The following is a 27,008-nucleotide window of genomic DNA, read 5'->3' on the forward strand; positions in this document are numbered from 1 at the left end:
ATGGAAATCTGATCCTAGCGGACTCTGTCAAATCCCTAGGCATCACTCTCGATCCAAAACTGAATATGATGAGACACATTAAGAATTCGGCCAAAAGTGCGTTCCTTAGCCTCAGACTACTGAACAAATTAAAACCCTACATTCCGCCCAATGATCTCAAACAGGCCACCCAATCTCTGGTTCTGTCAAGACTGGACTATGGGAACGCAGTCCTCTCAGGAATTCCAAAATCACACCTGGCTCCCATCAAACCAAAGCTACATGCGGCTGCCAGAATGATCACTGGTATCAAGAAATATGATCATATCTCCCCCGCACTCAAGGAACTCAAATGGCTCCCAGCAGAAATGCGGATTAGCTTCAGAACAGCCTGCCTCACCCATAAAGCCCTTCACACCGGCAAACCAGATTACCTGGCTAAAAAATTCATAAAAGCAGGTCAGTCCAGGAACCTAAGAAGCTCAAACTCCCTTCTGCTCATCCCAGCTAAGACCAGAAAGAAAAAACTGCTGATCGATCTTTCACCGGAAGCGCTTCCATCCCCCCTCATATCATAACCATTCCCTCTTTTGCAGAATTCAAAAGCCAACTCAAAAACCTGTTCCTCAACCGCTCCTTTGGAAATGGATAGTGGGGAGCAATTAACAATCATCGAGCTCCGCTCCAGTTTTAAGACTCTGAAGAACCTTGAAGACAAAATGTCATTTACTACATTGTGTTGCTCTTTAATTTTTGCACTCCTCTGTGGATATGTCTCCCCTCTATTCTATATCTGATGATTATTTGTGCTCTACCTACTGTGAAGCGCTCCGATACCCTGGGGTCTGGCTAGCGCTATAGAAAACTTCTTTAATAAAATAAAATAAAATAAATACCTGTCTCCGGGGAGGTATCAAAGTTACTAGCTGCCTGTAAGACCTCAGACCACCTGTCATCGTGGCAGGGCTGAGCGAACTCATCACCTGTGTTACAGTCATTATCCGAATCAGTCCCTAAAAGGTATTGCAAAGACTATTGTAGAGACTGTGGTAATTCAAGTGGGAAAATCTGCGCCTTTAGGCAGGACGTAGGTTGAAGTTGAACCGATGTTGGTGAGGACAATAGGGGTCGCGTCTTCAGGTGGTGAAGTACGCATTGGCGTCAACATGCCCAGTGCCGGCATGGGTCATGGTGCCTGAAGCCGATTTGGATACAAGACAATTGTTGAGGGTCCGGCGTATGCCAAGTGCAAACCTGTCCTCTGTACACCCAAGTGAATGGACTTGTAGTTCTTTGGTGCCCAAAGATGCACCAGAGGGAGTCGGCAGCGATTTAAAGAGCTAGAACATGGCTGTTCAGAACCCTTGAAAATACCGTGGCATGGCTGAAGGCCCTGGAAGTCAAGACAGAGAGGGATGGTGCACCTCTGGCTCTTGCTCAGGAAAATGCGAGGGAGCAGAATCCCACTTCTTGTTATGTGTGTTACGCTAGCCTAAGGCCTTGGAGTGCGACAAAGACCGACCTCTGAAGCGGTTCTGACTACTCTGGGAACGGGACAAAGAGCAGGCTTTGGATGCGGCGCAAGACTTGGAAGAAGCCTGTTGCGGATTCTTCTTATGCTTGGAGATATAAAAAATCATCTCACGTTGCCTAACGGCCTTAAGGTTAATCGAAGAGCAGAAACAAGATAGTCAATTGCGACACAAGACAACTGGCAACAAGTGGGGTATACGAGAGGTAAGTTAAGGTTAATGAAAGAAATCATAACACCACAAATTATGCACAATATTAGCTTCATACGATTTAATTTTAATTGTATTGCAGAAATAGCTGCCAATGTTTACAGTTGCATTGTGAATGTTTTGTTTTACAACACAGGGCACTGAACCAGATTAAATAGCCAAACTGGTACGTTGCAACAATGACTATAGCTTTTATTGTGTGGAGGTACAGCCTATTGTGAAGGATGCCACAGACCTATTCAGGGTACAAACAGGGCAGAAACATGTTGACTCCCTATTGAAGACACAGTAGGGTCCTAATAACATTTAGGTCAATTGTGCCTTTTTAACGTTGTGTTCAGGAGTCCTGTGTAGTACAGGGCGCGTTTACATTTAGCTGTTGACTCGTTCTGAAGTTGGCACAGCAATGCAAGGTTTTTGAAAAATGCAGCCAGCTCTTGCTGATATTAGTTGTATACTGACAAGGTCTACTGACAATCCATCTCATAAGAAGATCCTGGACCTGCTCATTAGTGCCTACCTACAAGGTTCAGTCGTACCCGTAGGTAACTCTCACCATGCACTCTTTCCAATGCAGGTAAATACCAAGCAGAACATTTTCAGGTACTTTACAACGCAAAACGTTATCATGCAGGCGTTCTATTTATATATTTATTTATATGAAATGAAATGATTTAGGAGTACACATGCACACCCACACACACACACACACACACACACATTATTTATGGCACATTAAAAAATAAAATGTTAGGTTTCAGGCATGGATAGAGGTTAGGGGTAGTAAGGTTTTTTTAGGGTTGAAGTGCAGGAAGAGGTAGTAATGGGTTTTAAGGGTTCAGGGATAGGAAAGGGTGGTAGGAGGATTATGGTAGGGGTAAGGGATAGTAAGAGGATTGGGTATGGGCAAGGGTAGTAAGGGGTTTATAGGCTTCGGGAATGGTGGACATAATGGGATTTTAGAGTTCAGGATGGGTAGGAGTAAGGGATAGTAGGGTTTTCTTGGGATCAGCGATGTGTAAGCATTTTTTAGAGTCCAATGATGGGTAGAGCAATGGGTAGAAAGGGTTTGGTATTTAGGGTTTAGAGATGTAGAAAGGGGTTTCAATTATATATATATTTTTGTAAAAATATGGATTTGGGCTATTCTTCCCTAACTGATCAGACAGAAAAAATATATATATGTAAGGCAGGTTAATGATCAGCTATTGGAACAATAGAGCAATCGTTTTGGCTTTTGAGAGGTTTCAAAGAACAGCCAATGCAAGTTTCAACCGCCTGACTATTTAAAGGCTGTAAAACAAGTATTACACAATGGGCCAAGAGATGATTCTGATAAAAAGAGCGACTGAGAGGCCCCTACTTCTATTTATCCAAGGTATAAGGTGGAACATGGTGATCACTTCAAAAAGCAGAACAATTGTTTTCTTGTGCTCCATTATGGAGCTCAAATAATACCCACCCAGAGTAAGTATGTAGAATGTAAAAGTGCCATAGTAATAAAAACAGGCAGACACTGCAGCACAGTAGAAAAGCAGACAAGAGTGCTCGATTAAGGGAACTTGAGGTCAAGGGAAAAAGAACTTGAAAGATCTATGCTGCTGGGACACGTGCGATAACAGAGGTATAAATTGTGGTTAGTCCACTGACAGTTGCTGATTGATAAGCGTCATGCACCACTAGTAATCATCAGAAAAAAGGAATCATTAGATAGGTGAACAATGAAGAAGTTACTTACCTTTGGTAACGCCTTTTATGGTACAGAAGATCTAGCCGCAGATTTCAAACCTTAGAATTTTCCCCAGGCGTCAGACTGGATCCGGAAATTCTTGAGCAGCACCCCTGCGTAGGTGGCTTAGTTTGGCTCAGCATCTGCAGTAACATCCACGTCAGAAGTGACAAGCGTGGTGCCTACCTAGCCACCACCCCAGCACACAGACCTCTTTGCGCTACTTTCATCACCAGAAGTGCAGAGCCACGAGGAAAGCGGATGCACTGGTGTGTGGAGCTAAAGGCTTCATAAGGGCAATCAATCAATCAATCGATCACCCGTGAGGGTATCCAGTACTGGATTGTGGGATTCAGTCGATAAGCCAGGTCTTTAATTTCTTCCTGAAGACTGTAAGCGAGGGTGATCTTCAGAGGATTCCTATAAACCCTATAGAGAAATCAGTTCACACAGCAGGGAGGATGGGAAGGTGGTAGAGTGGGATTTAAGGAATCTGCAACTCGATCGAGTCTCTACCGAAACGCTTTTACAGAAGTTAAGTAACTTGTTCATCTGATAGAGACTTCTAGCCATAGATGCCTTACTGTTAGACCCGGGATCCCTGGTTGGTGAGGTAGGTACCCTAGGGCAAATAGAGACCCGCGTTTCCATGTAAGGGAAAGGAAGGACACCTTCTGAGATAGCCCCAGCTCACCCCTTGGTAGTTTGGCATGAGCAGCCAGGCTTATCTTCAAGAGAAATGTGTAAAGTATTTGCAACCATGCTCTCAGCAACCCAATGATGACACCACAAATAGACTCCACACGAGTTTTATAAAAACGAGTATACATTTTATATAAAAAGATGCACGATAAAACCACACAATATAAATCCAAATATGTGCAATATTCCTCCTGGCTGGTTGTTAGGCCAGTCAGCCCTGTAAGTTCTGACGATATTAATGAGCACTTCTAAACATTCCACTGTAGTCCTAATACCATGCTATGCAGTTCGTAATGCTACAATCAGGCACTCTGCAAGATAAAAAATAATGCAATGTTTAACGCAACAATACGGCACGTTGCAATGTAAAAATAATGTAATGTGTAACGCAACAACCAAGTATGTCGTTATGCAGAAATAAGGCAATGCGTATTACACTAATCAGGTAGTTTGTTATGCAGGAATAATGCAATGAGTAATATGCTAATCAGGTAGTCCGTTATACAGAAACAATGCAGTGTGTCATACGACAGTCAAGTAGCTCGTTATGCAGAAATAATGTCATGCGTCATACTCTAATCGGGTAGTTCGTTATGCAAGAATAATGCAATGTGGAATACACTAATCAGGTACTCAGTTATGCGGAAATTGTGCAATGTGTAATACGACAATCAGGTACTCCGTTATGCAGAAATAGAGCAATGCGTTATACACTCCGGCACCGATCCCGGCGCCTTAGGCGGTCTCTCCGCCACTCGTGCTGACTCGCAGTTAGCCTCTGTGAACAGTTGCCCCCAACACGGGCTGGTATAACAAAGTGTAGTTCCGCACTCCTGCCCTGGTACTGCCACTCCCTTGGCAAGTACGGGCCGCGATACGACCCAAAGCAGAGGCTCGCGCTGCCGGAATGAGAGAGAGGCCGAGAGCGTCTCCCTCCGAGCCCGCACCCCGCCCCAGGCGTCGATACACGTTACCAGGGAGGTGCGACCTCACTCTCCTCTCCTCTTCCAGTGACTTGGGCCTCCGATGCAATCTTTGTGAATTGGCAATGGTGGGCTTGGGCTGGCGGCTTAGCTCCTCCGGGGTTGCCTGTGTGGGCTGCTACTTGTACGAAGTGTTCAGGCTGCCTCAGGGCACACGCATACAGCGTGGCTGAGACTCCCTTGAGCTTCGGGTGCACGATCACCGGGCACTCATCACAAAGGTCTCAGGCTGCATGAAGAACACGCACACAGCGTCACTGAGACTCACTTGGATTCCGGGTGTGCACGATAACAAGGCAATCCTCACGAAGGGTTCAGGCTGCAAAAAGCACCCGCACACAGTGTTGTTGATCCTCGCTTGGGATTCAGGTGCCGACGATCACATGGCACTGCTTACGAGGGTCTCAGGCTGCACAAAGCACACACACACAGCATTGCTGAGACTCTCCTGGAATCGTTTGTGTTCCATGAGTTTGATTTCAACAGGGAGCCAGCTCACCTTGGGTCTTTGGGTATAAGTTACTTCAGGAGACAGCACAGCAAAGTCCTTTCAAGCAGAGGGGCACAGCAAAGTCCCTTTAGCCTTTCCTTGGTAAAAACAGCAAACTGCAGGTCAGCCCCAGGTCACACAGCAAGGGTCAGACCTTCCCTTTAGTCGCTTCAGTTGTTTCTTCCTTGGCAAAAGTCCTCTTGACAACGAAGTAGCTCCAATCTTTTTCAATCTTGATCAAGCCATTCTCCAAAGTTCAGGGACTTCAGCTCTCATAGTTATAACCCTCTATGGCTTCCAAAACTTTGTGTTCATGAGGCACGGACCCCTGTTCAAACCAGTTCTGGGTGCCTCCCTACCAGTGACACCTTCTTCCTTTGATTAGTGGGGGTCTGGATTCTCAATTACTCAGCAGGAGATGGACAATTTTTTTATAGCAGCAACACAGACCTCTTCAACTTGAGGGGCTAATCCTCCCCCTACACTCCAGATGCAGGTCAGCCTGTTGCTGTCTCACCTCCTCCCCTGGGTTAAGACATTCCCCAGAACCTATCGCTTTCAAATCCCGACAGTCAATCCACAACCAGGCAGAGACACATAGAAATGTTAGAGCACAAAGATCCAGCCACTTCTAAACGAGTGGCTTCTAAATACACAATGCAAAAACCAGGACATGGTACACACCTTAATACATGTCCTACCTTTCACATGCACTGCACCCTGCCAAGGGGGTATCCTGGACCTTCCAAACGGGTGTCTGATGTGCATAGAGAGGGAAGAGTAAGGTCTGGCAAGTGGGTGCACATGTCAGAACAACATGGCAGTTTAACAAACTGTGTACAGGCAGTGCAATGGCAGGCCTGAGTTCCCTCTTTAAGGCTACTGGTGTGGGTGGCACAAGTAGTGCCGCAGGCCCACTAGTAGCATTTGCATTATCAGCCCTGGCACACATAGTGCACTTTACTAGGGACATTACTAGCAAGGTAAACATACCAATCCTGGACAACAAATTATCATTAGACTTTATACAGGGAGCACTTGCACTTCAACACTGTTTAGCAGTGGCAAAGTGTCCAAAGCATTTAAGTTGGCAACACCATGTCAGAAAAAAGGTCTAAGGGTAAAGCAAAAAGTTTAGGGAACTGTATCCAAAAAGGGCCAAGTCCTACACTTACCTTAGAATAGATACCCAAGTAATACCTCCCAGGCGGTTGGCCTGCAAGCAGATTAGACCAAATAGTCCAGTAGGACCAAACAGGCAAAATGACCATCAGGATGTACCGGGCTGTCCCAAAAGTAATGTTTGCTGAACGTGTGCAGTGATGCCCACACTCATGGCTGATAGATGTCCAGGACAGGGTATCTGTGAGCCTTTGGTTGCAGCCTTAGCCCTGGTGGAATGAGTATGTAATTCCCCGGTGGTTGCTTTTTGGCGATTGCCTAGCAGATTTTTATGCAGGGCACTATCCATCGTGAGATGGTTAATTTCGGAACAACCTTTACCTTCTTCGCCCCGACATACCCACAGAACAGTTGATCATCCACCCCATGCTCTTTGGTACAATCAATGCTCTTTTTGGATCCAGGCAGTGTGGTCTTTTTAGAAAGCTGAGGCAGAGCGAAGAATGTAGGCAGGGGGTTAGCCTGAGTGTGTGAAAAGGTCACAAAACCTTCGCAAGGAAACAGTCATGGGTCCTCCGAAACAGTTTGTTTGGATAGACAGTTGTGTAAAGAGGATACACAGACAGTGCATGCAGTTTACTGAGCCTCCTTCTGAGGTTATAGCCACCAGAAAAGCGGTTTTGATGATAAGGCAAATTGCGTGGTTGAGCAGGGGCTCAAAGGGCACGCACATGAGAAATGTTAAGACCAGACTAAGATCTCATTGGAGCACGATGAATGGTCTTGGAGGGAACAGATGCTGAAGTCCCTTATGAAAGCAAGTCACAACAGGTGACTTAAACAAAGAAGGTTGGTAGGGTACCTGCAAGAAAGCCAAGATGGCCGACAAACAGCCCTTTCAGTGCACAAAGCCATGTTGGGCCAGAGAAATAACAAACAATGAAACTTGGGAGAGGGCTGCAGAAAGAGGATTGACCTCAAAGCTGGGGAACCGGGTTAGAGTCTCTGCAACGACACTCAACATCACTTAATCTCCCTGTGCCTATCAAAAAAATGTAATGTGTCTTCTGTAACGAAACTGGTGCTCATGTAAAGCGCTCTGTTCTAGTTCGTGCTATAGAAAACTCTTAAAAACGAACAAAAAATTCTTCGTCATGTCACAAATTTGTGCCAGGCAATACTGTCATAGTGAGGGGGCACTTGGCTGCCAGATTAACATCACAGGCTTCATGAGGAATGTCAAAAGCTGTCAACCATCGTTGCTCAAACTCAACACATGAAGGCGGAGGGTGCACAGGTTTAGGTGCAAGACTTTTCCTGTTGCTGTGATCGAAGATCCTCCCGAAGGGGCCACCTGATCAAAGGACCGATGCTCATGCTCAGGAGTTCGGGATACCACACTCACTACACCCAATCAGGAAGTACAAGAATGACATGGGCCTCGGTCCATGATTGGTCGGAGCAGACTAAGGCAGAGCTCCTATTCATAGAAGTTGCCATAATAATAATAAAACTTTATACAATATGTAGGTATAATCCAGATCTGCTTGGTTTGGATACAGGGTCTGGCTCTGCAAAGTTGTCCTCATTCCCTGTGACCCGATAACAGCCCCTAGTTTTGCAGGGTCCGTAGTCGGATACCATGGCCTAGCACGATGGGCGGCCACAGCCCCGTCTATTAAACAAGTACAACAGGGCAGTTTACAGCTGTCCCTATCCCACCTTCCAACGGTGTGCAAGCACAGTTACCGAAACATAGGGGATCCAGTACCTGGGGCAACCCCACAACCTTCTGCTCTTGTCAGGCAGCCCGCCCTGCCTGCTCGGCTCCTCTCCCATCCCCGCTCACCTCCTATCATGGCTGTCGGCTGCTGCTGTGTAGCGGTGAACCAATGTCAAAGCTGGGCACAGTGTCGCCTGCTGGTGTCAAGACGAGGCCTGGAAAAAGGCAGACGGCTAAGGCCCTCCTGACTTCTCCGTGCAGCTCAGTGTTATGTAGCAGCCAGTAAGAAAGCCGGGTGGTTTAAAACACACCTTCTGTAGAGATCCATGCACCGTCAGCATATCACAGCTGTAATTTTCCCTATAACATGTTGCACAAATTCACCCACAATGCATTATGGTAGATGTAGTTTCATTTGTTCATAACTTAGTTATTCTGCAGTTGTTCACCCATACTTCATTTTCTTTGGTAGTTCAGTAATTACTCAATCAGTACCGATAGCCACCTGGAGGTGCCATTCATCAGAGACAAGTATTCCTTCCCTTCTGGGTGCGCCTCCGTATAATTGCAGTTGGGTTTGGGGTGCTGTAAGAATAGCTATGTTTGGCTGTGCACCTGCGCTCACAGTTTACAGTCTGTGCCACAGGCAGATAGCTGAGTGTAATGTCAGTTAATACACAATATAACTGCACATGATAAAGGCACTACCATAATGGAACTTTGCTGGTAGGGGGACCAAAAGAGGAAATAGCCTAACGGTATGGGAACGTTGCAAGATTACGTCAAGGGGCAAGAGAAGTGCGAGATAGGTGAGCTGTGCGAGAAAGGAAGAGAAGAGGAACAGGAGAACCTCGGAGATCAATGAGGGTATATGATAAGTACTACTTACCAACGTCAGTTTCCACCATTGGTGTCTTCAGAGAAGGCCAGTCAATTGAACGCTGAACGCGTGCAGTACTTGTTCATTATAATTTGAAGACAGGAAGAGGGCCAATGAACCTAACCATTCTGGAGCTGTTCTCATGCATTTTTCAGCATGAGAGTAGCTCCATGATTGGTCAGAGCAGACAAAGGCAGAGCTCCTATTCAGTCTAGGATACTGTGTATGCAGTCTGTCTGCTGTCATAAAGCTAGCATTTGCAGTGATCTGAGTGCGCATATCTGGCTGGCCGGTGCAAGCCAGCCGACCAATCAGACATGTGCTCTTTAGGCAACTGTGACCTGCATGCAAGTCGAAATGGTAACACCCCCGCCTTCTGCGGCTGCTGCGCTCGCAGCAGGTGGGATGATGTTCCTCCTCCCTGAAGGAGGAACCGCCCAACTAGCAAGATACTGGAGGCCATGATGCCCAAGAGCCTCAGAGTCTCATCAAAATCCAGGAAAAGAGGATGAAACATCATAATCATAGCCCAAATATCCTGGACTCTCCATTTGGGAGGATAGGCCCGAAACTGTGCTTTGTCCAGAACAACTCTACTGAAAGGGAGCATCTGCTATCATTGTAATAGTAAAAAACAGAGAAATGCCTAAAGCTGAAGTTGATCATAGGGAAGTATGTTAGGCTTAGGAATGCAAGGCTGTTTATAGCATTTGTGGACCTACAAACGACCTTTGATAATATTAACAGTACAATCCAGAAGGTGATTTATTCAAATTGAAGGTTCCACCATGTCTATAAGAGCTAATATTTAAAATATATTCAGGAAAATAGTACTAAAGTTGAACAGACTTAGAAGATGCAAAGAATTGAGCCCAGAGAAACAATCCCTGCTTTGTTTTATTTCTGGAGGGAGTCGAGGACACCGCAACAACTGAGTTCTTGGCTGAAGACCACCTTTCCTGCTGACCAATTCTCCACAAGCTTTGTGGTTAAACATGCACAAGGAGCCCTAAGCAGAACCCTCCCTGACCCATAATTGCTTAGTTTTGAAACATCTTAGATAGAGAATTGATCCTTTGCGAGGTACGTCATAAGAGGGGCATATGCCAAGTTCATGATATTCCCTGACTATAGCTGAGAAGTCCAATGTCAGCGACGCACGTTTGATTCAGTAAAAACAAAGTTACGTGCCGTTCAGTTGCAATTCATGCTACTGTTCCCAGATGCTAAAATGAAGGTTTTGTACCAAGGGAATTCCTCTTCCTTTCATTCTACGGAGGGGGCCGGGACCTTGTTGGAGAAACTACCCCGATTTCCTCAACAGTACAGGATGGGTTCAGGACAGCAGACACCATCGGCAACAGGACCCAGGCCAAAGACGACGGGTGGGTGAACAATTCCGCTCCACCACCCTAGTTTGCAGACTTTTGCCCACTCTGTGCTCCATTCCGAAAAACTAGGCTGAGTGAGGCAGAGCAGAGTTTTTTCTCTCATGGGGCTTGCCACAGTAGAGCTGTCGAGCGCTCGTGAGAAAAAATTGCGCTCTAGACCTCCTCCCGGTGAGATTTCCCAATGTGGGCGGTCGTGACTGCTTGCGTTAAGAAATCTGACGCTCTATTTAAGGAAGCTGCCGCTCGAGTACAATGTCTACTCGAGTGACAGACAGTAGCATTGCCCTCTGGCACGACGCTTAGTGCCGTACAGTCTAATTGTATGGCGCGGGACAAATTCCCAGCGCTAAAAATCAGTTAGAGTAGCACGACTTAACAGCCTTCGCCGAGGATTGTCCGATCATTCTCCACTCCGAATAATAGCAGGGCGGAGACACTGCGATACCAATAGAGTCTGGAGACTAAATGCCTGGGTGCTGAGGGATGACAATACCCTATGTGAGATCCGTACAGGATTATAACTATTTCCTGGAAAATACAGACTCTGTTGAGTCGGCCGGAATGCTCTGGGAGGCCTACAAAGCAATGATGTGTGACGGGATACAGAATATTATTACCTTCAAGAAAAAGAAGGCTGTTAGGGAGGTGGAGGAATCGAAAAAAGCATCTCCTACAGGCGGAGGCATGAAATGCCCTCTCACGGAGCCCCTGATGCTAAGATGAGTTGAAGCCCTGCAAACTGAATATATAGCACTGGCTACTGTAGAGGGGCATAACCAAATGCTGACTACGCACATCGTCTATACGATGTTGGCAATACAGTTGGGACACAGTTGGCCTGGGTGAGCTGCTGAGAAATGGAGACTAGATGGGTCCACCAGATACAAGGGGCGGAGGGTAACCTCCACAACACAGATAGGGAAATAAGTGAGGAATTTGCTAAATGTATGAAACCCTCTACAAAGACCCACCCACCTCCCCCCGACAGACACTGCCCAGATAGAGGTACTGACATTAACTTACCAACTTTCCCTGGTGAGGACTGCAAGGCCCTGGAAGCAGACATCACCCTTATTGAAGTTCAAGCTGCTATATGCCAAGTAAACTTGGGCAAAACTCCAGGACCTAACAGTCTCCCAACTGAATTTTTCAAGAAGCAGGTAGACCTCCTTGCTCCTCACTTGCTCCAGCTATATCTAACAGGAAGGACAGATGCCATCATCCCACCCAACTTGCGTAGAGCCATGATCATGGTCATACATAAGGCAAGGAAACCCCCAACCGCCTGCAGCTTCTTTCTGCCGATTTCATTGATCAACACAGACACGAAGGTCCTAGTCATCGTCCTGGCTATTAGGCTTCTAACGGTAATCACTCTGTTAATCCACAATGACCAACTGGCTTGTTGTTCAAACGATCTACTAGAGGAACTCTCCGTAGACTCCATAACTGGATGATGGAAGTCCAGACCAGACAAGACCTACATGCATTTGTCTCATTGGACACCAAAAAGGACTTCGTTGTGGTACACTGGCCTTTAATGATACAAACTCTGAGGAAAATGGGGTTTGGACCACAGTACATGGAATGGGCTGCTCTACTCCACACAGAGCCCATAGCTTGCGTTAGAGTTAACAGAGTGTTTTAGTCAGTATTTACTATAAAGAGAGAACTTGTCAGGGTTGCCCTCTGTGCCCCCTGCCCCCGGAGCCTCTGGTTTGTGTGATCCATGTACATCCATAAGTAAGGGGTTTTCAAGTGAATGGTTCCCCGATCCTAGAAGAAAAGATCTCTCTATACATAGACAACATCCTGTTATATCGATCTCGGCGAACAGAGTCGATCCCCGCAGTACTCCACACCTTTGATCAGTATGGGGCCCATTCTGGGTATACAATAAATTAGGACATATCTGTTCTTTTCCCCATCAGAAGACATTCAGACCTGACAGACCTTCCTGGGAGGATTAGAGTGACTAGGGAGGGATTCCAATACTTAGGGATCTATGCCACAATGGACCAAGAGCTGTGCATTGAGGATAATGTTAGGACAGTACTGGCTTACACATGTGGACCCAGGCCAATGGAAGTAACTCCCCCTAACGATATGAAGAGGAGCAGCGATGTTCAAAATGATCACTCTCCCAAGTTCTTATATGCCCTATAAAACAAATTTTACAGCCTCCGAGATGATATCTTTGCCAAAATTGATGGCAAACTTAGAAAACTGCTGTGGAATGATGGACACCCTAGAACAGCCTCCAAACGCTCCAACACAATTTCTATAATGGGAGACAACCCTTCCAGACATCCGGGCTTACTACTGGGCATCCCATTTAGTAGCAATAAATGACTAGGACCATGCAGATGGCGACCACATAAGCCTAAAAAATTACGCAATTCCAAGTGCACCCATACCATCCTTATTTCTATGGGGGAAAGGAGCGAGAGGTCTATTTCCAGCTACTCAAGTGACTCTTGAAGCGTGGCGCAGGGCTAGCAACTGCCTCGGATAGAAGCAAAGGATCACCCAGTAGACCCCATTGTGGGTGGGAAGATGTATGATGAAAAAAGGAAAATGTAAAGGGTTTGCAGCCTTGATCATATTGTTATCTCTAAAGTAGGTGACCCGATCGAAGGGGGGTGCCTTGATGCCCTTCTCGTCCCTCCAGACGGAATTCCAACTCCACAACAGACAGTACTGTAAATATTTACAGCTCACCCATACCTGGAAAGCGGAAGATATCCCCTCAGACCTCGTGGTATATGCTCCTTTAGAGGATAGGCTCTTAATGGGTGAATTGCAGGAGAAAGCAGTCTTTTACATTTACAAAACTACTAACAATAATATGCCCCTCACCCTACTGAAACAACGGTCCACATGGGAAACTGATGTTGGCGAATTGGAGGACTTGGATCGGAGGCAGCATTAACGTTCCCATGAGAGGTTACGATTAGATCCAGACTGCGACTCATTCTGTTCAAAATCCTGCATAGGGATTACTAGGATATGGTACTCCTCCATAGAATAGGTAGAGCACTCTCTCCAGAATGCCTACGCTATGAGCGGAGTCAAGGGGACTTCCTTCACACATTATGGACATGCCCAGTCATTCATTCATTCTGGCGAAATGTGCTTCTGGAACTCAACACAATACTAGGACGACACTGCCTGAAGACCCTAAATACGTGCTTTTAGCCATTCCCAATGACATAGACCACCCATAGATGAAACTAAATGTGCAACTTGGGTTTAGTGGCAGCTAAAGGAGATCTGGCCAGGCATCGGGGAGCCCCTAATGCACCTGCCATGGCTGAATGGAGAAAGGGAAACCAAACACTACGGTAGCGGAATAGGTGACATAAGAGTAGAAGGTGCCTGCATAAGTTTGTGAAGTATGGGGTAGTTGGATTACATCCTATGAACTAGATGGGGGCGAGGGCACTGCGGTTGTGTCTACCTTGCAAAATCATTGAGGGGAATACTTTAACCTGTCATGTCTGCCAATTTGCAAATTCATTGATGCTTTTTCTCCCATTGTCCAAATTTACTATTGTGAAATATCTGATGTACTACTGTCCTTCCACTATGTTCCTTTGTTTGTTTGGGGTACCCACCCATGCCCTTTTTGTTCTATCCATAATAAACCAATAAAAAATGTTTATTAAAAATATATATATATATATTATTTAGAACAAGGTTATATCAGATGATGTTTCAAAGTATGCTATTTTGACATACAACTATGCAGCTGACACTGGTCGTATTTCACGAACTGAGTTTTCTCTTCACGAATTGCTTATACAGTTTGAGTAGCATTGTAAGTGTGGTGAATTTAAAATGAATGCTAACAAATGTCAAGCTCTAATCATTGATAATCCATTTTCTGTAATAAAAAATAGATTAGGCTGCATCAGGCTAAACTTGGTGGTTCTGCATTTCGAATACTTGTGAATAGGAGTCAATAAAAATAATAACCGACAGGCCGCGGTAGCCAAACGCGATCCCCTACAGCACTCTAATCTTTCCTACGTTAAAACATGTAACTCCAAACTTTGTAAAATTAATGTCACTGCTCCCTGCTTCGACTATTTATTCCCTCTCCCTTTACACCTTTGTAAATATATATCTATATATCTATATATCTATAGATATATAGATATATAGATATATATATACATATATATATATATATTACAACTTCCCAGCCCATCAGTCAGGGCCAGAGTGGGGAATCAAAAACAACCATATACTTGGAACCCTCACACGCCTCCTCTCCACATCTCATTGTATGTCTTTGGGGTAGCTGAGAAAGTGTGATGTATTTCCTATGGGAACTGTACCAATATACCTGTTTCTGACCCTTGTCCGGTTAATATATCAATAGTGGCCATACAACGGCACAGAAACCCGTTTTCTGATTAGGTCATAGCGCATGCTACCACGATAGGCAAGCACTATTCCTCCAGCCCCCATAGAAAGCATACCGAGTTCTCAAAACAAATCAAACCTCCAGCAACCTGGGAAATCCCCCGCAGCTATTGTTTTGATTTAACCAAGAACTCCAGTAAAGAATGTACGAACGACCAGTTCTTATGACATCCTTATTGACGTATTTATGTCCATCCTTACGTCAATCTCGGCACCTTTCAGGTATAAATATTACCGACATTGCCCTAAGCAAACACACGGTGGTGATGAGATTGGAGCAGCGATACTTGCCGAGGAGCCCAGCTGATGCAGAAAAAGCCCACGGACGCTGCCCCTCCCTTTTGACGCGCTGAGAGAGAGACGCTGCCTTTTCTCTTGCCGAGAAATCCAGCTCCGGCGTTCCTAGCCGCCCTTGCGGGCAACTGGGATATCGAGTCCTGAGATTGAGATACCAACCCTCCAGCCTTCTAAATCCCAGGTACTGAACTGAATAACCCCTCACAGAGAACTCTTGAATCAGATCCTTGGCAAAGCAAACTTAACTTAAACTACTTATCTACTCCCACCCACGTATTAGGCTTAGGTCAGGCACACCGGGGTAGGCGTAGTTAGAAGCACCAGTTGAGTACGATTAGTCAAATGTATATATGTATATAACTTTTATCCATTTTAGTATCATATGGCTAAGAAACCATATAAATGCTTTTACAGTATTATTTTATAATTCTGTTTTTACTGTATGCACTTTACTTAACTATAAGTATTGCAATAATAGCGATTCATTTCTCTTGTATGAGAAAAGAGACTGATCAATAAAATAACATCTTTTTATTGAACCACGCCCATCTCTTATTTCTCTACAAACTGGTGAAACTAAGAATGCACGTACTGACTGAGTAAAATAAGTTGTCTTTTGTTTTCACACGACTCTAGAGATATACTCTTGATTAGGGGAGAGCAAAGTTGTCATGTTCTATGGTTGTCAGAAACTAAATCCCTTCTTGTCTATCCAGGGAGGTTAAACTCCTCCTTGCCTATTCGAGAAAGTTTCTAGTGAATTCTGAGCTAGCTGGCACACACATAACTTTAAGTCTAATATCGTCGGTAGAAGACCTAGTTAACCTCAGTCCTACGTCTATACTATTGAAGATATTATTCCAATGCGCAGAGCCTATTGGGATAATAGGAACTACACTACATGGCGCCCAACCATTTGGATAGGCGATAAATCTAACGCAAGACATTAGAGTAACTCAGTCGTGCTTTTTCACACAGACCCCTTTTCCCATAATACTCCAAAGACGTCTGGAGTGGGTAAACGGTCAAATCCGTCAAAACTTCGTAGGAGGAGACTCCTATGTATGGTTCTTGGTTTATTCAACGTTGAAGGATACACTGTTCCAAAAATATTGTGCATCTAATCTTTGTTTCCATAGAAACCTGATCTGCAAATAAACAAAATAACCTTCCTGACAGTAAAATGTCAGAAATTGAAGAAGATAGGGAGACAGCTAGAATAGCAGCTCAACTCCTAGCAAATGACAATAGTCTCCTACAACAAGACCCGGAGGCAATACTAATCCCGGTCAACATAAGAAAAACTATAACCTTAAAACTTATAGAAAATGGACTAACACCGAGAGGTGGTACAGTCATATTCGTAATTGAGGCACACGAATATCGGCAGACAGAGGTATTCTACTCATGGATAAACTTTCCAGCAGCGAACGCTGTAACAAAAGAGTTCCACTATTATAAAATAGAGGAACCACCGGATATCTACACTCCTTTCGAGGAAGTGGAGATACCACTCAAATACCAAGAGCACCTGCTCTGGTTTAATGGCGCCCTAAAACATAATAATCACATCACCAGGCTCGGTCCACTAGGTAGACGTGGCCGGTCCTAGCCGGATACACACCACATCCAGACATTGAAGAAATGTCTGCACCAGATCTTTTAGCACAGCTAAAACAACTGATTAAAATACACAGACAATTAGTCCAATATATAATGCGGACTTCAACAGTCCAACCAGTCCAACCAGCTATTAAAATTCCACAGCTGACCCCTCGTCAGGGGAACACAAATAAAATTACACCACAGAACATACAGTCCTGTTTAGGTAAAGTACCCGCAAAACGGGAACAAATTCCATTCTGGTTAGCACAAAAAATCACTCAAATAGAGGCGGTATTTCCGGATACCACCCCGGTTGAGAAACACAGGATTCTGACTATCTGTCTTCCAATGGGAATCACACCACATGTGGAGGACTGTGACACTTGGGGTACAGTCTTTGCTTCCGTTTACACAAAAACACATGGTGTTCCATCCATGTCAGTAATACCAGATGTGCTAAAACAAATTCAAGATGAATACGGTCCAGAACCTGCCTTAACTCTTGGTATGAAATTACTAAAAGACTTCAAGCAGGTCTCGGCAATATTACTAGCCAATATAAAGGGAGAAGCAGCAAATGTGGCGATCCACCAGAGGTTGAAAGAGACAGATATAGCAGACCAACCATTTGAAATTGCCAGAATCATAGAAAAATCCTATGAAGAACTAGGAAGAGACAGTTTGGGTGGAATACCTGTGAAACCCCAACTAATTGAAAATGCTGAAAAGATATTTATTAAAAATAATCTAAACACTCAAAAAAAGAGCTGGGATGGAAATAAACAATCAACTCCTAAAGAAAAAAGATTCCAAACCAGAGGAAGGTCTCCTCGACGGAGAGAAAGATCTCCGGACCAAGGACGCAAGTCTCCCCAAAGGGAGCCCTCTGTGAAAAAATACAACCTTAGAAATAGGGATAATATTAAGAAACCTGACAGATATCAAGATATTGATACACGTCCCTCTCAATCTTTTCAGACTTCCTCGCAGAAATCGGAAAGAAGAGGACGATCAGAACAGAGGGAAGAGCACGTCAAGTCCAAATACAAGGAACCTCCTCATCCAAATAAAAAATTATAATTTACAAAGAAGAAGGTAGCCAGTATTAAAGTAATCAACCATGCCGAAAATACTGAGGACACAACTGAAAAACGGAGAATGGGCTCAGACAATGCTAGACAGCGCAGCAGAAGTGAGCATAGCTCGCAAGATCCTGATGAATCATCTGGAGACAGTGGACACGAATGAGTACATTCAGGTGGAAACTGCAGATACCAGAGTTAGCAAACCTCATAAAATATATGAAATAACATTGCGTATAGAAGGGGATAAGACTAGGAAAATAAGGGGTCTATTTTGGGATAATCTCTCTAAAGGCTATGACATCCTTCTAGCTGAAAAAGACTGGCCACCAGAGTTTGTCAGGGAGTGCCCTCATGGCGAAGAAATAATTATGCCTGCCTTCTCTAATCATATTCCAATACATAAAAAGTATACACTTGCAAGAAAGTGGGCAGTAGCCCAAGCTCCTGCATTATATCAAAATCATGTGGGATGGGATGAGGACTCTCCTCCTCACAAAATCGAGTTAAAATCACAACCTACTGCACAGAGGCAGTACCCAATTAAGCAAGAAGCTAAAAAACAGGTAAAAGAGATACTAGATCTACTTGAATACCAGGGGGTGATTGAAACTTGCACCTCACAAATGAACAATCCCTTGTTTCCTGTCTCCAAACCAGATAATTCATATCGTCTTGTTTTGGACTACAGACACTTGAACTCATGTTGCAAAACTTTTGCAGTGCAAAACTCACACAGTGCAGCACTAATGAATAGCATAGTGCGCAAAAAATACAAAACAACATTAGACATCTCTAATGGATTCTTTTGTCAAAATATAGCACCTGAAAGCAGATATTTGACCGCTTTCTCAATAAATGGCTCGCAGAAATTCTGTCGTTTGCCCCAAGGGTTCAAGAACAGCCCAGGATTATTCTCAGCAAGAGTAACAGAGTTAGTACAAATGTATGATGATGAGCCATTATCTTATGTCGATGACATCTATCTAACAGACGATGACTTGGATACTCACTTGAAAAGAGTGAACACCATAATACTTGAGTTCGCAGCAGAGGGTTACAAATTCAACTTCAAGAAGTCAAGAATTGCCCATCTGACTGTCCTATTTTTAGGATATGAATTATCAAGTGAAGGCAAAAGCCTGGCTAAAGATTTCCTAGAGAAATGTGCTGTAATCCAAGCACCTAGGACACTGAAAAACTTGCAATCAATTCTAGGTTTCCTAAATTTCGGAAGAACTTACATTATAAACTATGCAGAGAGGGTTAAACCCCTCTATGATTTAATAAAACCAGATTTTAAAAGAATCAACTGAACTCAAAAACACACAGAAATTTTGAGATCTTTACAAACAGACATGTTAGTTAAAACAAAACTACAAACACGTGACAACACACGCAACCTTGTGATTCGAGTCATCCCAGGAAGATGCGGATTCACATACCTAACCTCTAATGAGGGAGAAAAGGTACCGATAGCATACAAATCACACTTGTACACAAAAGCTGAAATGAAATTTAGCCCAACGGAAAAAATCCTTACAGCAGTACAGACTTCTGTAGCGAAAGAAAGAGCCCTAGCACAAGGTAAACGAATAATCATCGTGACACCAATACCAGCCCTGGAGGCGGTAACAAAGGCAAGCATTCCAAATGCTAAAGCACTTCATCCGAGATAGATACAATGGGCTAATTCCCTTGCTGCAACAGACGTGGTATACGAATTTGATCCCAATTTAAAAACACAAGAATTTCTCCAATATGAATTTGAATGTCCTCTGCCCACAGAAATTCTGCCTCTGGAACATTACGGCTTTATAATATATACGGACGGATCAGCACAACCTGCAGTGGGGGGTAAGCAAGCTTACAGTGCTGCGTGCGCGATTGTTAAAGGTCGCTGGCACGAAGGAAAATTTAGACCACTTATAACTAAAACACAATCTCTAGGAGATTGTACAGCTCAGCGAGCTGAACTACTAGCATTCAAGATGGCGCTTGAAAATACCGATCGAGAATTCCCCACACTTATAGTGTGCGATTCATATTATTGCGTTCAGTCTTACAATGAATACTTGCAGATCTGGGTTGAGAACAGTTTTAAAGATGCAAAAGGTTGCACAATCAAGCATAAAATGCTTTGGGAACAAGTAGTTCTTTTACAAAAAGAACTACAAAAGACTCACGTGATACATACACTGAGTCATCAATGTGATGGCGTTCACGTTGCAGGGAATTCATTGGCTGACGAAGCAGCGAAGGCAGCTGTGCAGACGGCTTCCGTAGCTGCTATCACCCGGTCAAAAACAAAAATAGACAGCGAAATATTACAGGCTGTCAGCGCTACAGTAAAAGATGCGATAGAAACACTCCCAAAAGGCTTTCCAGTAAAGTACTCATACATAACTGATGCGAATAATGTTCCATTTGCTCGAATCCCTGGAGTGGGGGATAGGGCAATTCCAAACATGGAACATAGGTTAGGACTCATTATAGTGGCACACGAAGGGCTTGCTTCTGTACATGCTGGCGTTTCAGCCACAGTATCATTATTAAAACAGAGATACTGGTGGCCAAGAATGAGAAGACAAACTAGGAACTATGTTCTAGAATGTGAAATATGTCAAAGAATGAAGGTATCAACAGTGAAACGACCAGCCCAGACACCCCTTCTAATCTCAGATAAACCATTAGCGTGTGTTTACCTGGACCACTGCGGTCCCTTACAAAGGGATGGTAACTATAAATATATCATGGCCGCAGTGGATTCATGCACGAGATTCATATGGATGTGGCCCCAGCGATCGGCTGACGCCAGAACTGTTATAAAAGATTTGCGAGTCTATATCGGCACATACGCAATTGGCATGCTAGATTCTGATCAGGGTCCTGCGTTTAGCTCTCGGGCTTACAAGGAGGCCATGACCAGCATGGGCATTGCATTGCGGTACTCTTGTCCCTTTCATCCTGAGGGAAACGGAATTGTGGAAAGAAAAAACCGTGACATAAAGCAATCAATAACAGCAAAGGTATTAGGTTCGGGAGCTGGGTGGGTCAAACATTTAATAAGTGTCCAACGTAGTCTTAATAATCTGCCAAGAAATTCTCTGAGAGGTCTCAGTCCGTACGAGCTATTGTTTGGGACTAGAATGTTAGTCCAGGACTTAGATAGTCAGACTTCAGTGGTTAAAGAAAAATGCTTTGATATCAAAGATCGCTTGGCTATTTTACAGGACTTAAATGAAACAAGAAGAGACCTGAGCAACATAAAGTTGAAACAATAGCCAACAACCACTGAAGAGAAACCACCTGTCCCAGCAAGGCCTGTCTGGATTCCAAAAATCGGGGATCTGGTCAGAGAGAAGATCGCGGTAAAGAAGGAATTTGGGCCTTCTTACAGAAAAGCAGTTCCTGTCTTGTCTGTCAACGGGACGAGATCAGTAGTATTACCGCCCCTTGCTGGTAAAAAGGAGAACCGAGTTGTATCCATCGACCTGGTTAAACCACAATCATGTGGCCAATAACAAGTAGTAGGCCAAGTGGACTCCCAAGAAGTAGTAGAACACCTAAGTTTGCTACACCCACAGAGGTTCCAACTGAAAGACTGATCACATTTGAAAAATCTACAGTGAACCAACAAGGACTATGCAACAAAGCAATAGAACTTGAACCTCTTAAAACCCAAATCAAAACTTTACATCAAGAAACTCCACTCTACAATGACGTAACGGACTATGCTAATGAAACAAAGCAAATCCTAAAAACAAAAAGTAATCCAGATGCAATTGACACTATTGACAGAACAGCATCCGGCTACTTCATCAATTTCGATGATTTTTCTGAAGATCTGAATGAACCTGACGATCATCCAACAAAAAGAACTTTTAAAGACAAAGCAAAGAAACTTTTTCATCAACTGAAAGAAACCTATCTGATTTCTCCATGGATTGAAATTTGGGTGGCATTTGGTGCATTTATCCTCATACTTTGGCTCATCATGGTACTATGCTTGGGACATTTCATTGAGGGAAAATATGCTAAAATGGACACAGCAAGCCAGAATATCAACTTGGTCCTTAAACCACACACATCTTCACACGTCGAGAAAAGAGAACTTTCGTCTGTAAACTTCACAGCCAATCCTATACCCGGCGGGGTAGCATGGGACAAAACTGAATATGAAATATATGGTCCGGTTGAACTACTGAAGTACCCACACCAATTTAAGATTTCATTAAGTGACTTAAAAACCAAGAACATTCGCTGATGATTGGGATTTTGAAAGTTTTAATGATATGATGTCAGATCTAGTGATGTCAGCCAAATTTACAGAACATGATTATTTACAAGGTTCATCAAATTACGATCAAATGTTTTGCTATAATCATTATGGTAACCATTATCTGCATAAATCTATCCAGCCTAGAAATGTTTTAAATTTTAACCAATGGGAACATTGTGCAACCCCACCAAAAGGCAGTTCAAAAACATTTTATGATAAATATTCATACTTTTCAGAGTTTAACACAAGTAATGCAGAAACATTCTATTTCAAATTGTTAAATAAGACAGGGGTTAAAACCATGCTTACAAACACAAAATTGATATATTCAGACTCATTTTTTGAAAAAATGAATACATTTGGTTTTGATTTCTGGAATGATAACATTGAAACGAAAACGATCTGGGGCACAAAAGATTGGCAAGTACAAGGTATAGAATCTTTATTTAGAGCCTGCATGATCCCAGAACAAATTATATTTTTGAATGACACAATTCAGCAGACCACCTGTCTTGGTCTAGCCAAAATCAAAGACTTAAACAAACCGTCTATTCCAAAGCCAACTATGGACAGTAATAGCACCTCTGATGTTGAGATAGACGTAACCAGTATTTTAAACCAAAACAGAACACATCCTGAATGGAAACAATGGTTGATCTGGCCCACAGACACAAATAACTGTCAAGACAGATTCCTGAACAAAATACAGGGTTTCACATTGACCAGGCCAGACCCTAGATACTCCCAAAGACAACATCCAGGGATTGTAACTACTTACAGTGTGGGAAAGCTCTGCCTTCAGTGGCTACATACATCCACACTGGCGGAAATTAAGCAACACCTAACTTTACTTAAAGAAGGTGCTGACTTGCGTGATTTCATTATGGGACCACGCAAACAGCGTCAAAAACGTTTCATAGCGGCCTCCATATATGCAGCTTATAATGAAGCTTGGAAAGTAACTCAAATTGAGACAGCAGAAAAAATACGGGAAATTGACCGTGTTAATTTGGAAAAATCACTTTCTGTTGTAGACAATGGGTTAACGACTCTGTCCTCCAGAATATATTCACTGGACAGTATTGTGTCTTCAGCAATCGATATAATAGAGCAAGACTTACTGATGTTACAACACGGTCAGTCTCAATTGCGTTCTATTGTACAGCTTGGCTGGACGTTACAAAATCTGCGTTCAGGCTATGTGCCTTGGCGTTTAATCAACACAACGTCATTATTTAATATCTTTAACCTTACTGATAAACAAATCAGTTTGGCACAGAAGGGTGCTGACTATACAATTCTGAGCATTGAAAAACTTGAGAGATTACCATTGACAATGTCAGAACGACCTGTCATTGAATGGATAATACATGGGATAATAAGTATTCCGATAACAACTTTCCAGTTTCAATACTGCCAAAAATATATACAGGCAGGCCAGTATGAAAGGTTGGGTAAAGGATACATTAAGTCGACATGGGACTTGCCCTATACACACACTTGTGTTAGTAACAAAGGACAGAGTGTATTTCTTAGTGGCAATAATTGTGCAAAATCACTAAGTGGTATACTTCTGTGTCAGGGTTTAAGTTTGCATGGGGCCTGTGAAGGGACTTCAAATAACCTTTCATGTCACCAGCTAGGCACACCTGCAACACGAATAGAACCATTCTTTAGGAGACTCTCGAACGGGAGTTACATTCTAATTGTAGATCGCAGATGTTGCAGCCTAATGCCCGGAAAACCTTATATCGTGAGCGTGACTACCAGGGTCATGTGCTGTGAAAGAGTATTGTTCCTGAACGATACTCCAGACAGGGAGGCAAGGTTATGGCCCAGTTTTAATTTCTCTTCTATTCGAATTGATACTTTAAGCAGAATGAAGATTGTGCTCCTACAGACACCAACCAGGTTGACGTCATCAAAAGAAACGTATGATCTCCAAGTTGCAAGGACAACGGCAGAGATTCATTCACTGCTATCAACGAATAGCCCCCTACACTTCGCAGAAATACTAAACGAAATCTTAAATATTTCTGATACCAGTGGTATCGCCAGTGTATTTAAGACAGTTTTTTCAGGCGCTTTAACACCATTCAAAGCGATCCTGTGTATTTTTCCAAACTTCGTCCATTCTCTCTTTGGCGGACTACCTCTCCTGTTGGGACTAGTAGCAGGCGTCCTATTTTTGCTACTTTTGCTTCGATATGGCAAACCGTGTCACAGACATGACTCCAACAACAATGGAAGAAACGATCCTAGCTATCCGCTACCGGGACCGCATAACTAAAGTCCTTGGATTAGCACGGCTACGCGATTTAAATATGACTTGGTTTCTTTCATTCAGACCCTTGTGGCAGACATGTGTTATGCCTGTATTAAGGTGCTTGCTATGCGGCAAAGAATGCGTGTTGGACACCTGTCTCACACTACAATCGGAAGTGCCATTGGATGCAGAAACTTTGTTGAGTCCAGTTAAGGCTCATGCATTGTGCTGTCCCCAGCGGCTACCAATCCTGATGACGGCATTCGTGGAGACTTCACCACTCCGATTGAAGGGTAGTGAAGTACAAGATGAAAGCAGCATCGATCAGGTACGACCATCTGTCAGCTATGCGGAGCAAACCATCACTGAAAGCAATCATGCTCATGACTGCATGGTAGCGTCATTTTCCAACCTTGTCGAACTCTCACCAGAAGCTGTTGACTGTTTTTTTGAACATCTAAATGATATGATGTTTTCACCAGAACAGAAAGAATGACTTTGAGCAAACATGCACACAGCGTTCCCTGAACTCTGAATTTGGCCTTCAAATTTAAAAATAAAGCCACTAAGAATTCTTCGAGTCTGCTCCTGCAAACAGGAACGTTCTCCAAACATCCAAAATATTTACCTTTCAGGCACTTATCTTCTGCTTAAAGTAAACTATTCTTAGAGAACAGACACTTCTATTTTCAGGTACCTCTAGGAGACATTACCTCGAACTCTAGGTTACTTAGACATACGATTGTATTTCTATGTGATGAAATGGACTCGCACCTTTTCTTCTGTATTAAGAGCCATTTCATGTGTTATTTTCGCAAATCATTCATGCAGATATAGAATGTGCATCCTTTTTGAATGATTACACTGCTTGAATGCATACAGTACCTGTTGGAAACCGGCTATTTCTGGTAGGCTAAGGCTTATGCCAAAGCCAGGCAGAAACCACCATTCCAGTCAGGGCAAGGAAGTCACACGCCAAGATAACCCCTGCTCACCCTCTAGGTAGCATGGCGCGAGCAGTCTAGGCTAAACTCGGAGGCGATGTGTAAAGCATTTGCGTCAGCGCACGACAGCAACAACATATTAGGTACACCACAAAAGAGACTCCACACAAGGTTATATTAAAATAACTTTTGTATTGTAAAAACATATCAGATAGAAATTACACATGTACATTGTGCCAACTGGCACGGCAATATTCACAAGGGATTATGTACACAGGACAGGGCCACATAGGCCACTGTCATAATCAGCACTTCTAAAATAGAAATAGTACTTATAGAACTTAGAATAAAAGTGTATAAAATCACTGTACCACAAAGGAACAGTTATAGATCACCCCCAGTAACTACTGGGGACAGGTAAGTACCACCTACGCAACCCTACACTCCTTGGGAGACTGTCACGCAGGGGACCAGGACCTCACTAGGACCACCTGTACTAAGAAAGAACAACCACCTAAGGATGAAATCCACTTAGGGGTATAGCTCAAAACACACTACCCATGATGCATGAATATACATTCAGAGGAGTAGTAAAGAAAGAAAACACATGATGTATAGACCTACACATTCAGCGGTGTTCAGGACAGAGCACATGATGCAATTAAAATACAGTCAGGGGTGCAGCGCAAGAAGACACATGATGACTAAACATTCAGAGGTGTAGCGCAAGAAGAGAAAGACACATAATGCATGAAACATTCAGGGGTGTCAAAGTAAAGCAATAGCGCAAGAATCACATGATGTCTAAAAACATTCAGAGGTGTAAGATCAAGGTGCGTAATCATACTAAAAGCATTACATTTCCTAGCACCACATCACAATGCGCAAAACTCACATTAGGCAGATACTATCACATGAGCCACTACCTGTGGCAGTCCCTAGGCCAACGGCCTTGTTGGGGCTCAGACGCCCTGAGTCTCAGTGTCAGGGTGCGCTGCCATGCAGCGCCAGTCTCAAAGTACCAAAAAGCCTAAACGTAGCAGGTGCCCACAAAGTGCTGGGCACCTGGAGAACAACAAACTTGCGCCAGGGCCCTCACTGGCCCTTAGGCGCCAACTGCGCCACTGCTGGAGCCACACAGGCTCTGGGCATAGCACATGCCCCAGACGTTGGAGCCACAGAGGCCCTAAAGCAATGATGCCAACCGTTGGAGCCACACAGGCTCTTAAAACACAGATGCCCCCATGAGCCTCACCGGACTCTAGCCCTCACACTCAGGGGCAGGAGGGGACGAGCACCGAAAATATGCCCCGAAGCCCCCCTCTCGAATATGGCCCTCTCGGGAGCCAAACGGGCTCGT

General features: G+C 43.9%; 1 protein-coding gene across 6 annotated transcripts in view; it reads right to left on the bottom strand.

The window, feature by feature from the left end:
- The window catches only part of ST3GAL4 (ST3 beta-galactoside alpha-2,3-sialyltransferase 4), a 520,175-nt gene that overhangs the window by 16,828 nt on the left and 476,339 nt on the right, over positions 1–27,008 (bottom strand). Inside the window, exon 12 of one of the 6 annotated variants that reach the window (XR_013594038.1) lies at positions 23,887–25,589. The exons of the other annotated variants lie outside the window; for them this stretch is intronic. The gene's annotated coding sequence lies outside the window, so the exon portion shown is untranslated. Of the gene's footprint in view, positions 1–23,886; positions 25,590–27,008 lie in introns of those variants that run through there. 6 annotated transcript variants of the gene reach the window in all.

Source organism: Lissotriton helveticus, chromosome 4_2 (genome assembly GCF_964261635.1).
Source record: "Lissotriton helveticus chromosome 4_2, aLisHel1.1, whole genome shotgun sequence".
Taxonomy (NCBI): Eukaryota; Metazoa; Chordata; class Amphibia; order Caudata; family Salamandridae; genus Lissotriton; species Lissotriton helveticus.